Source organism: Thalassophryne amazonica, chromosome 21, assembly GCF_902500255.1.
Source record: "Thalassophryne amazonica chromosome 21, fThaAma1.1, whole genome shotgun sequence".
Lineage (NCBI taxonomy): Eukaryota > Metazoa > Chordata > Actinopteri > Batrachoidiformes > Batrachoididae > Thalassophryne > Thalassophryne amazonica.
Genome location: NC_047123.1, coordinates 11,109,269 through 11,120,633, shown reverse-complemented (window position 1 = coordinate 11,120,633; position 11,365 = coordinate 11,109,269). Strand labels below are relative to the sequence as shown.

General features: G+C 40.8%; 1 long non-coding RNA gene across 1 annotated transcript in view; it reads left to right on the top strand.

Moving 5' to 3' along the window:
- The first annotated feature begins 4,348 nt into the window (after positions 1–4,348).
- LOC117503119 overlaps positions 4,349–11,365 on the top strand; it is an 11,376-nt gene continuing 4,359 nt past the window's right edge. Inside the window, exons 1-2 of the long non-coding RNA XR_004558487.1 lie at positions 4,349–4,359; positions 5,053–5,057. This is a non-coding gene — a long non-coding RNA (uncharacterized LOC117503119). The remainder of the gene's footprint in view (positions 4,360–5,052; positions 5,058–11,365) is intronic.

Sequence of the window (11,365 nt, the reverse complement as noted above, 5' to 3'; positions counted from 1 at the left end):
ATGCCCTTCCTGATGTGACTTCACATTACATGGAGAAATGGGCTTTGAACCAAGAACCTTCTGCACTGAAACCAAACGCACTAACTGCTTGGCCACCACCCCTGCTAGAGGGGAACAGAAAAGTATTTAAAAAAACAAAATGTATGAAAATTCAATTCCGGTTTCCAGAATGTACAAGAGAGATGAGCCTGGACTTTTCTGTTTTTGTTTGACAGTCCTTCTTTGTTCCACTATGAAGCTGGGACTTAGTTAACGCCCCCCCATGTTATTCCAGGCTCTACATAGACGACACAGAATGAAAATCAAGGCGATCGAATGAGCCATTTTTACGTGATGCAGGATCAGACAGACATTTAGTACAGATTGGTCACCTTGTTGCAACTGGGTCAGAGTTTTGGACTTTGAGACTGAACCAGAGTCAAACAGTTTCAGCACCACGGACAGAGACACTGGAGACTCACCACAGACGACGGGAAAAGTCAGCCTGGTGCTTTATCAGTATTTACTAATTAATTTTACAAACTGTTGGTAAAAATACAGTTTTAAAAAAGTTTGATATAATTCAAAGGAAACCAGGAAGGATGTGATGGACAGAACATGAGGCAGCTTTGGGTGGTTCCTCTGTGACCTGCTTCCTGATGTTAGAACCTGTCACTCCAGCATAGCAGTCTGTCAACTGCTGCCATGAAGCCCTGCTGCAGCCTTGCTCATAGGCACTTCAACAGCAATCACTGAAGGAAGCAATGATGACTTGCAGGAAGATTCCCCTGCAGATTTTGTGTAATTTTTCAAAAATAATCATTTGGTGACAAGTGATTTTTCAGGTGAGTGCCTGGTGGCCGGATCTACAACCGTGGGACTCGGTTGGGCTCAGCCCGAAGAAACAACAGTCAACGGCGTCACCTTCATGTGGCCTCACCACCCGCAGGGAGTCTGTAGAGGGTCTGGTGCACTGCTTTTCTGGCAGTGGACAGGGACAAATACCCACACAAACTGACATTCAGCGACAGAACTTAACTCTTGGACCATGGAATTTCACCTCTGTGGTGGGGAAGGAGCCTGATCTTCTGTGGGAAGTTGAGTGATGCACACTTGAAATAGTTGGGCTCATGTCCACACACAGAACAGGCTGTGGAACCAAACTCCTGGAGAGGGACTGGACTCTGTTTTTCCAGAGTTGTCCAGGGTCCACATGTCATAAAGGCATCAATACACTTACTGGCCACTTTATTAGGTACAACTGTTCAATTGCTTGTTCACTCAATCACATGGCAGCAACTCAATGCATTTAGACATCTAGATGTGGTGAAGCTGAAATACTGAGACCAGCCTGTCTCAGTATTTCAGAAACTGTTGATCTATTGGGATTATCACTCACAACCATCTCTAGGCTTTACAGAGAATGGTTTGCAAAAGAAGATATCCAGTGAGCAGCAGTTGTGGACAAAAATGCCTTGTTGATGTCAGACTGGTTGAATAGATGACTGTGTGATGTCATTGTGTCAATATGGAGCAACATCTCTGAGGAATGTTTCCAACACCTCAATGAATCTATGCCATGAAGAAGTAAGGAAGTTCTGAAGGCAAAAGAGAGTCCAACCAGGTGTCGCAGACCAAACGGTCCCCCTTAAAAATCAGGTTGCCTGCCTTCACTGTGCATGCGCCATTTGGGACCACAGCAGCTCGTCTGAGAGTGACTCTCTTCACCCAAAACGATCAAAGGGATGAATATGATTAATATGCAGATGTTGTGGACAAGATTGAGCAAAGCTCGTTAGCATCTCACCATGTCATTTAGGCCCTTCAGACTTTATTTTGAATATATGCTTCAGGGGAGCATTAGCATGGCAAAAACCTTTCAGCTTAACCATTCAGCTTCATGTTAACCATCAGATAAAGTAAAACCTCTTAAATCATCTAAAGTCAGTTTTGAGCAGAAACGAGGTGATAATCGCCTCATTTCGCTACTGACACACCGAAATGACGTAGGCTCTTATTGGTCCTCCATCTTTTATTATGAAATAAGGCTGAGTTTGTGTGGAAATGATTGTTGTACAAGAGCTTCATATATCTGTCGTTGAGATAGATGATGACTGGAGTGCAGTTTGAAGAAGAAACGAGGTGATAATCGATGGATCACAGCTGACACTTTTGCGCAGTGAACGCAGCGCCGGCCGATTTTTAGCCTCGCAAAGTGTACCTAATAAAGTGGCCAGTGAGTGTACGTCCCCTCATCATACATATTACATACGTACTTGCTTTGAATACACAATCACAGCACACACACTGTTTTTAGTTTAAAACACTCATTAATACACACTCACATTAATAATCACAACAGCTGCAGAATTTGTTTTGGACCTTTTAGTTCATCAAGCCAGAACCCCAAAGGAATGAGTTATTCAATTTTAAGAAAACGTTACAGACAAGAATTGATTTTATTGTTCTTCCTGTAGTATTATCATTGGGCTCATTAAAATAAGAAGCAGAAAAGACTAAATTCAATATTCATTCATTCATTCATCTTCTACCGCTTAGTCCATTTAAGGGTCGCGGGGGGCTGGAGCCTATCCCAGCAGCCATAGAGCGCAAGGCGGGGTACACCCAGGACAGGACGCCAGTCTGTCGCAAGGCCACAAACAGACAAACAAACACAGATACACCCACACACACACACACCTACGGACAATTTTCCACCTAACCCGTGGAAGCGAAGCGTCTTTGAGTGTCCAGAAAAGCGCTATACAAATAAAATGTATTATTATTAAATGTATTATTAACCCGCATGTCTTTGGATCTGGGAGGAAACCGGAGCCCCCGGAGGAAACCCATGCAAACATGGGGAGAACATGCAAACTCCACACAGAAAGGCCACGGGAATTGAACCCATGACCTTTCCGCAGTGAGGCAACAGTGCTAACCACTAAGCCACCATGCTGCCCAATAAATTAAATATGACTGAACTAACTGTGCTCAACAGTCAAAGCAGCAGATCTGCATCAGATTATGGAAAATGTAAAATCTGTGATCCTGTGGCTGGTTGCAGGACACAAAAGTGAAAGATTAGTAAAGTTAATATTTCTAAAATTGATGTCCATCTTCAGGTGGCATTTAGAGGCCAGAATGCAGGAAACAGCTTCATTTTAAAATAGTTTTTTCAAACTTTTCTGGGGAATTCCTCTGGCACCAACATTAATCACAAAATGCTTCATGTGAAGGCCTGAAAATGTGTATATATATATATATATATATATATATATCAAATCAAATCAATTTTATTTATATAGCGCCAAATCACAACAAACAGTTGCCCCAAGGCGCTTTATACTGTAAGGCAAAGCCATACAATAATTACGGGAAAACCCCAACGGTCAAAACGACCCCCTGTGAGCAAGCACTTGGCAACAGTGGGAAGGAAAAACTCCCTTTTAACAGGAAGAAACCTCCGGCAGAACCAGGCTCAGGGAGGGGCAGTCTTCTGCTGGGACTGGTTGGGGCTGAGGGAGAGAACCAGGAAAAGACATGCTGTGGAGGGGAGCAGAGATCAATCACTAATGATTAAATGCAGAATGGCGCATACAGAGCAAAAAGAGAAAGAAACACTCAGTGCATCATGGGAACCCCCCAGCAGTCTAAGTCTATAGCAGCATAACTAAGGGATGGTTCAGGGTCACCTGATTCAGCCCTAACTATAAGCTTTAGCAAAAAGGAAAGTTTTAAGCCTAATTCTAAAAGTAGAGAGGGTGTCTGTCTCCCTGATCTGAATTGGGAGCTGGTTCCACAGGAGAGGAGCCTGAAAGCTGAAGGCTGTGCCTCCCATTCTACTCTTACAAACCCTAGGAACTACAAGTAAGCCTGCAGTCTGAGAGCGAAGCGCTCTATTGGGGTGATATGGTACTATGAGGTCCCTAAGATAAGATGGGACCTGATTATTCAAAACCTTATAAGTAAGAAGAAGAATTTTAAATTCTATTCTAGAATTAACAGGAAGCCAATGAAGAGAGGCCAATATGGGTGAGATATGCTCTCTCCTTCTAGTCCCTGTCAGTACTCTAGCTGCAGCATTTTGAATTAACTGAAGGCTTTTCAGGGAACTTTTAGGACAACCTGATAATAATGAATTACAATAGTCCAGCCTAGAGGAAATACATGCATGAATTAGTTTTTCAGCATCACTCTGAGACAAGAGACCTTTCTGATTTTAGAGATATTGCGTAAACGCCAAAAAGCAGTCCTACATATTTGTTTAATATGCGCATTGAATGACATATCCTGATCAAAAATGACTCCAAGATTTCTCACAGTATTACTAGAGGTCAGGGTAATACCATCCAGAGTAAGGATCTGGTTAGACACCATGTTTCTAAGATTTGTGGGGCCAAGTACAATAACTTCAGTTTTATCTGAGTTTAAAAGCAGGAAATTAGAGGTCATCCATGTCTTTATGTCTGTAAGACAATCCTGCAGTTTAGCTAATTGGTGTGTGTCCTCTGGCTTCATGGATAGATAAAGCTGAGTATCATCTGCGTAACAATGAAAATTTAAGCAATGCTGTCTAATAATACTGCCTAAGGGAAACATGTATAAAGTGAATAAAATTGGTCCTAGCACAGAACCTTGTGGAACTCTATAATTAACCTTAGTCTGTGAAGAAGATTCCCCATTTACATGAACAAATTGTAATCTATTAGATAAATATGATTCAAACCAATGCAGCGCAGTGCCTTTAATACCTATGGCATGCTCTAATCTCTGTAATAAAATTTTATGGTCAACAGTATCAAAAGCAGCACTGAGGTCTAACAGAACAAGCACAGAAATGAGTCCACTGTCTGAGGCCATAAGATGATCATTTGTAACGTTCACTAATGCTGTTTCTGTAATATGATGAATTCTAAAACCTGACTGAAACTCTTCAAATAGACCATTCCTCTGCACATGATCAGTTAGCTGTTTTACAACTACTATTTCAAGAATTTTTGAGAGAAAAGGAAGGTTGGAGATTGGCCTATAATTAGCTAAGATAGCTGGGTCAAATGATGGCTTTTTAAGTAATGGTTTAATTACTGCCACCTTAAAAGCCTGTGGTACATAGCCAACTAATAAAGATAGATTGATCATATTTAAGATCGAAGCATTAATTAATGGTAGGGCTTCCTTGAGCAGCCTGGTAGGAATGGGGTCTAATAGACATGTTGATGGTTTGGATGAAGTAACTAATGAAAATAACTCAGACAGAACAATCTGAGAGAAAGAGTCTAACCAAATACCGGCATCACTGAAAGCAGCCAAAGATAACGATACATCTTTGGGATGGTTATGAGTAATTTTTTCTCTAATAGTTAAAATTTTATTAGCAAAGAAAGTCATGAAGTCATTACTAGTGAAAGTTAAAGGAATACTCGGCTCAATAGAGCTCTGACTCTTTGTCAGCCTGGCTACAGTGCTGAAAAGAAACCTGGGGTTGTTCTTATTTTCTTCAATTAGTGATGAGTAGTAAGATGTCCTAGCTTTACGGAGGGCTTTTTTATAGAGCAACAGACTCTTTTTCCAGGCTAAGTGAAGATCTTCTAAATTAGTGAGACGCCATTTCCTCTCCAACTTACGGGTTATCTGCTTTAAGCTGCGAGTTTGTGAGTTATACCACGGAGTCAGGCACTTCTGATTTAAGGCTCTCTTTTTCAGAGGAGCTACAGCATCCAAAGTTGTCTTCAATGAGGATGTAAAACTATTGACGAGATACTCTATCTCACTTACAGAGTTTAGGTAGCTACTCTGCCCTGTGTTGGTATATGGCATTAGACAACATAAAGAAGGACTCATATCCTTAAACCTAGTTACAGCGCTTTCTGAAAGACTTCTAGTGTAATGAGACTTCCAATTTGGATGGACAAGACTAAGAGTCAAGCTTTCAAATGAATTAAAGCTCTGTCTGGGTTTTTGATTAATTAATAAGCTGGAATGGAAGATTGCTGCTAATCCTCCGCCTCGGCCCGTGCTACGAGCGTTCTGGCAGTTAGTGTGACTCGGGGGTGTTGACTCATTTAAACTAACATATTCATCCTGCTGTAACCAGGTTTCTGTAAGGCAGAATAAATCAATATGTTGATCAATTATTATATCATTTACTAACAGGGACTTAGAAGAGAGAGACCTAATGTTTAATAGACCACATTTAACTGTTTTAGTCTGTGGTGTTGTTGAAGGTGCTATATTATTTTTCTTTTTGAATTTTTATACTTAAATAGATTTTTACTGGTATTGGTGGTCTGGGAGCAGGCACCGTCTCTACGGGGATGGGGTAATGAGGGGATGGCAGGGGGAGAGAAGCTGCAGAGAGGTGTGTAAGACTACAACTCTGCTTCCTGGTCCCAACCCTGGATAGTCACGTTTTGGAGGATTTAAGAAAATTGGCCAGATTTCTAGAAATGAGAGCTGCTCCATCCAAAGTGGGATGGATGCCGTCTCTCCTAACAAGACCAGGTTTTCCCCAGAAGCTTTGCCAATTATCTATGAAGCCCACCTCATTTTTTGGACACCACTCAGACAGCCAGCAATTCAAGGAGAACATGCGGCTAAACATGTCACTCCCGGTCCTATTGGGGAGGGCCCCAGAGAAAACTACAGAGTCCGACATTGTTTTTTGCAAAGTTACACACCGATTCAATGTTAATTTTAGTGACCTCCGATTGGCGTAACCGGGTGTCATTACTGCCGACGTGAATTACAATCTTACCAAATTTACGCTTAGCCTTAGCCAGCAGTTTCAAATTTCCTTCAATGTCGCCTGCAATGGCCCCTGGAAGACAATTGACTATGGTTGCTGGTGTCGCTAACTTCACATTTCTCAAAACAGAGTCGCCAATAACCAGAGTTTGATCCTCGGCGGGTGTGTCGCCGAGTGGGGAAAAACGGTTAGAAATGTGAACGGGTTGGCGGTGTACACGGGGCTTCTGTTTAGAACTACGCTTCCTCCTCACAGTCACCCAGTCGGCCTGCTTTCCCGGCTGCTTGGGATCTGCCGGAGGGGAACTAACGGCGGCTAAGCTACCTTGGTCTGCACCGACTACAGGGGCCTGGCTAGCTGTAGGATTTTCCAAGGATGCTGAGCCGAGTCTCCAATTCGCCCAGCCTGGCCTCCAAAGCTACGAATAAGCTACACTTATTACAAGTACCATTACTGCTAAAGGAGGCCGAGGAATAACTAAACATTTCACACCCAGAGCAGAAAAGTGCGGGAGAGACAGGAGAAGCCATCATGCTAAATCGGCTAAGAGCTAGTAGCTGCGCTAAGCTAGCGAATTTCTAAAAACACACGAAGTGAATAATGTGTAAATAATTTAGAGGTGATTCAGCAGAGGGAGTGCTTTAGTTAAGGCATGTGAAGATTACACTGTGAAACAAATCGTTATCTAGTTATCTAGATCAATCTAACTGCGCAGATTAAACAGCTAACAGATACAGAAAAACACCACTGTGCTCCGGAACAGGAAGTGATACAATACTTCCTGAGAGCCAACCACCAGATATATATATATATATATATATATATATATATATATATATATATATATATATATATATATATATATATATATATATATATATATATATTTGCATTCCTACAGAGAGACCAAAAGGAGAAAGGTAAAGACCCAGCTTACCAAGAAGCAGGTGAAGAAAAGGCTGCCCAACGCCTTTCATTTTTTTTTTGCTCGGGAGCATTGGAGGGCCGTCGAGACGAAATACAACATCACCAACGGTGCCGTTGTCAATGGGATTCTGGGAGATAAAGTGAGTGTTGATGTGTGAGACATTCACAGCTTCATCACTGAGGAGCCGTGTGTGTGCTGATGGTGTGTTTTTGTCTGTTTGCAGTGGCACACTTTGACAACGGAAAAGCAAATACCATATAGAATGACAAGCATGGAGGAAGACTCCCACCCCGAGCTGGACGGCAGCTGAAGATCCAGAAGCAACAAAATACTTCAATCATATTAAAATGTACCACAATATTTGTCTGATAATAAATGTTCCGAAAAGGTACAGTTTGGATGATCTGTGACTGAACGTTATGGTGTAAAAACTGCAAAAATAGTGACAAAGGTCAGTTTCAGTTTGTACAGGGATCGAAAGTTAAAGTTGCTCCAGTTTGGTAACGTGATACATATTATTTGTTTATTTAAGAGAGTTTTACATATGAATAGTTTGCACCATCTGTCACGCTCAGTTATCACGTCACAGGGTCACATGTCATAGAATCCAATGGATGTTGATTGACATTGACTTTGGAACCAAACATCCAACACAGTCAAAATGATCCCATTTATTAATCTTTTTTGCTCAAACAGTAATTCCATCACTTTTTATCAAATTTGAGCAACATTAATTTTTGACCGTGTTTATGATTTAATTTCTCAGGACATAAGGCACCATAAATAAAACACAATACATCAATATTTTCATAATTCTTCATTTATTTAGAACAGTCAGTTTACCAGAGACATGTACTTTAAGTGGGACCAAAAACCTGCTTGGCCTGTGGACTAGAACTGGAAAAAGCAGGTTTAAAAAAAAAGCATAGATGGATGGATGGATAAAAAGATATTTTATAATAAATTCATCTATGAGTTTTTCATGAGTGATACTGAGGATGGGGAGGGGGCCGGACTCCACCTGCTGCGTCTCAGGGTCTCCAAGATCACAGACACCTTGGACTCCTGCCACATAAAACCTGTGACCTGGATTCATAAATCTGTCAATGTCACAGAGAGGAAGAGGACGCAGGGATTGGACACAGATTTTTAATCACAACCCCCCCCCATTCTCATATCAGTTTGATAAACACCAGCTCCTCAAAATAAACTGATTCCCTTTTTTTCTTAAAAAGTTGTGTTTTTTGAATTTCAGGGAAAATGTGAATTTATTTATTTTTTATGATACAGACATTTCCTCCAGTCTGGGAGTGATTAAATACAAATGTATTTAGCTATTTTTAATTATTACATTTATTATTCAATTGTTATTTCATCTCTAATTTTATTATTTCATCACATATGTAAGTAAACCAAAGTCAAAAGCTTGACTTCAAAAGCAAAAGCAAGACTGAACTGTATCGTCCACATTCAGATGTGTATTACAATTTGTTATGGAAGATATGATATTATTATATAAAATAATACAATTGAACTTTGTGGTACCACTTTAATCGGAGGTAAAAATGTCGACTGTTCAATTCCAAAAATCACACGCTGCTGAAACATATTACAAGAACTGCAAACAAACCAACATCTGTAATCTGTCAGAGCAGAATATGAACAACAGCATCAAATGTTTGGATAAATCAACAAAAAGTGCAGCACAAAGTTTACTTTCATCGACACTAACAGTTCTGTGTTTAATCTGAAACCAGATTGATGCAGTTTAACACACTGGAAAGGAATAATTTGAGCTCATTATTAACCAATAATTCCAGAATTTTCACCAGATATTTTGGAGATTGACTGAAATTGCCAAATTACATTTTTTAATTTATATTATGAATGTGTGACCATTTCTAACATTACTTTTGAACAATGAAAACATGCCTTATTTTAAGTGGTCTGAACTAAACTATAGCTGACTGTTGCCCACAATAACAATCATCATGAAACAAAATACTCCATCCATAAGAAAAAATAAGATTATAAAGTGTCTCTCACAGATAAACCTGCAGACATAAGATCCTCAAATAAAGCTGCAAGCGGTGATCATCGGGGTCCAAGCAGCCTGGGAGCACTTGGACCCGTTGTTGCACAGTTCATGAATTGTGGTACTTGGGACTGTAAATCATAGTGCCAACAGGAGGCCCCAGCATAAGACCACAGAGAACTGAGACTCTGGATTCACAAACGTGTCACGCTGTGGCATCAGCAGATATTAAAGCCTGAATCTCTGGATTACCAGATGAATGACTTCCACATTCAGCCAGTTGGAACCTGAGAATCTCTTCTCACCAGGAGGCTGAGGCTGGTGGACGCTCTGAGCTCAGGAGCTCCGAGCTGCAGTGGACCATGTCAATCGAGTGTCCGCACTAAGTTCAGTGTCGGTTATTGTACCGTCCTATAAACAACAAAACTTTCACAGTGATACAGAAGACTGGGCAAGTGGACTGTCACATTTTGTAAAGGTGCCACCAGGGGGCGCCACAAATGCAAAAAGATCATCTGAAAAACAGGCAGAGAACTGCACCAAACTCACCTGGTATGATTGAGATCCAGGGATTACAAGTAAATGAGGTAAACAGATGATTTTTATGGAATAAATACCACAGCAAATTACGAATAACCGTTAGGATAATTGAACAGATAAAGTGTGCAATAAAGTTTTTTTTATTATTAAAAATGCACATCCCGATTCATCTGAGTTCACTGTTTGTGAGGAAAATGATTGGAGTAGAAATAAGTTTTTGCATTAATGGTCGTAAATTTGTATGAATGAATTAGCACTGTAATTGTGAGCGTGTGTGTGTGTGTGTGTGTGGTGTGTGTGTGTGTGTGTGTGTGTGTGTGTTGTGGGTGCACGCTACTGCTCGTTAGAGGTGGGCGATACCGGGAATTTTGGTATTGATCCGATTCCAAGTAAATACAGGCCCAGTATCGCCGATATCGATACAGATACTTTTTCATATTTAAGCTTCATAGATCCAAAGGATCCAAAAGGCCTAGGATAGAATTTCACCAAACATTGTACGTGACAACAAAATACTTTATTATCACAGTCAACATTTTTGTTTAAAAAATATCACTCAACACAACTTAAAACAAAATCTCCTGAGGTAGAGGGCTGACAAACCACAATACAAGGGTGCGCTGCTCCGTGTCGCGTGACACAGCGCAGCGCTGCTCTTACAAACACAGAGGAGACTTTGATGAATCTGCGTGCGCAGCATTCAGTGTATACGGGAGAGAAAAAAGCTTTAGTATCGATCTTTTTACACAAGGATCGTTCAATATCAATACCAGCGTTGGAATCGATATTAGGATCGATCCGCCCACCTCTACTGCTCGTTGCTCCTCTCAGTTCACTGCGAAACGAATACTCCAAGACGGGTTCCCCCGGCAGCAGATGTATTTATTTATTTAGATTTTATTGGTAACAACACTCATAATTAATCGTGCACAAAGCTGAATCTGGAGCAGAGATGGTTATTGACAGGCTGCGTTTATGACTCATGGCCGTGCAGGTGCACAGGCACGTTATGATAATTCTATTGAATAAAAATGAATAAAAATAGGGCTCAGCTCTCTTTATGTTGAACATGTGACCAGACAAAATCAGTTTTCCTTCAAACTACAGGTGGCGGATCGATCCTAATATCGATACC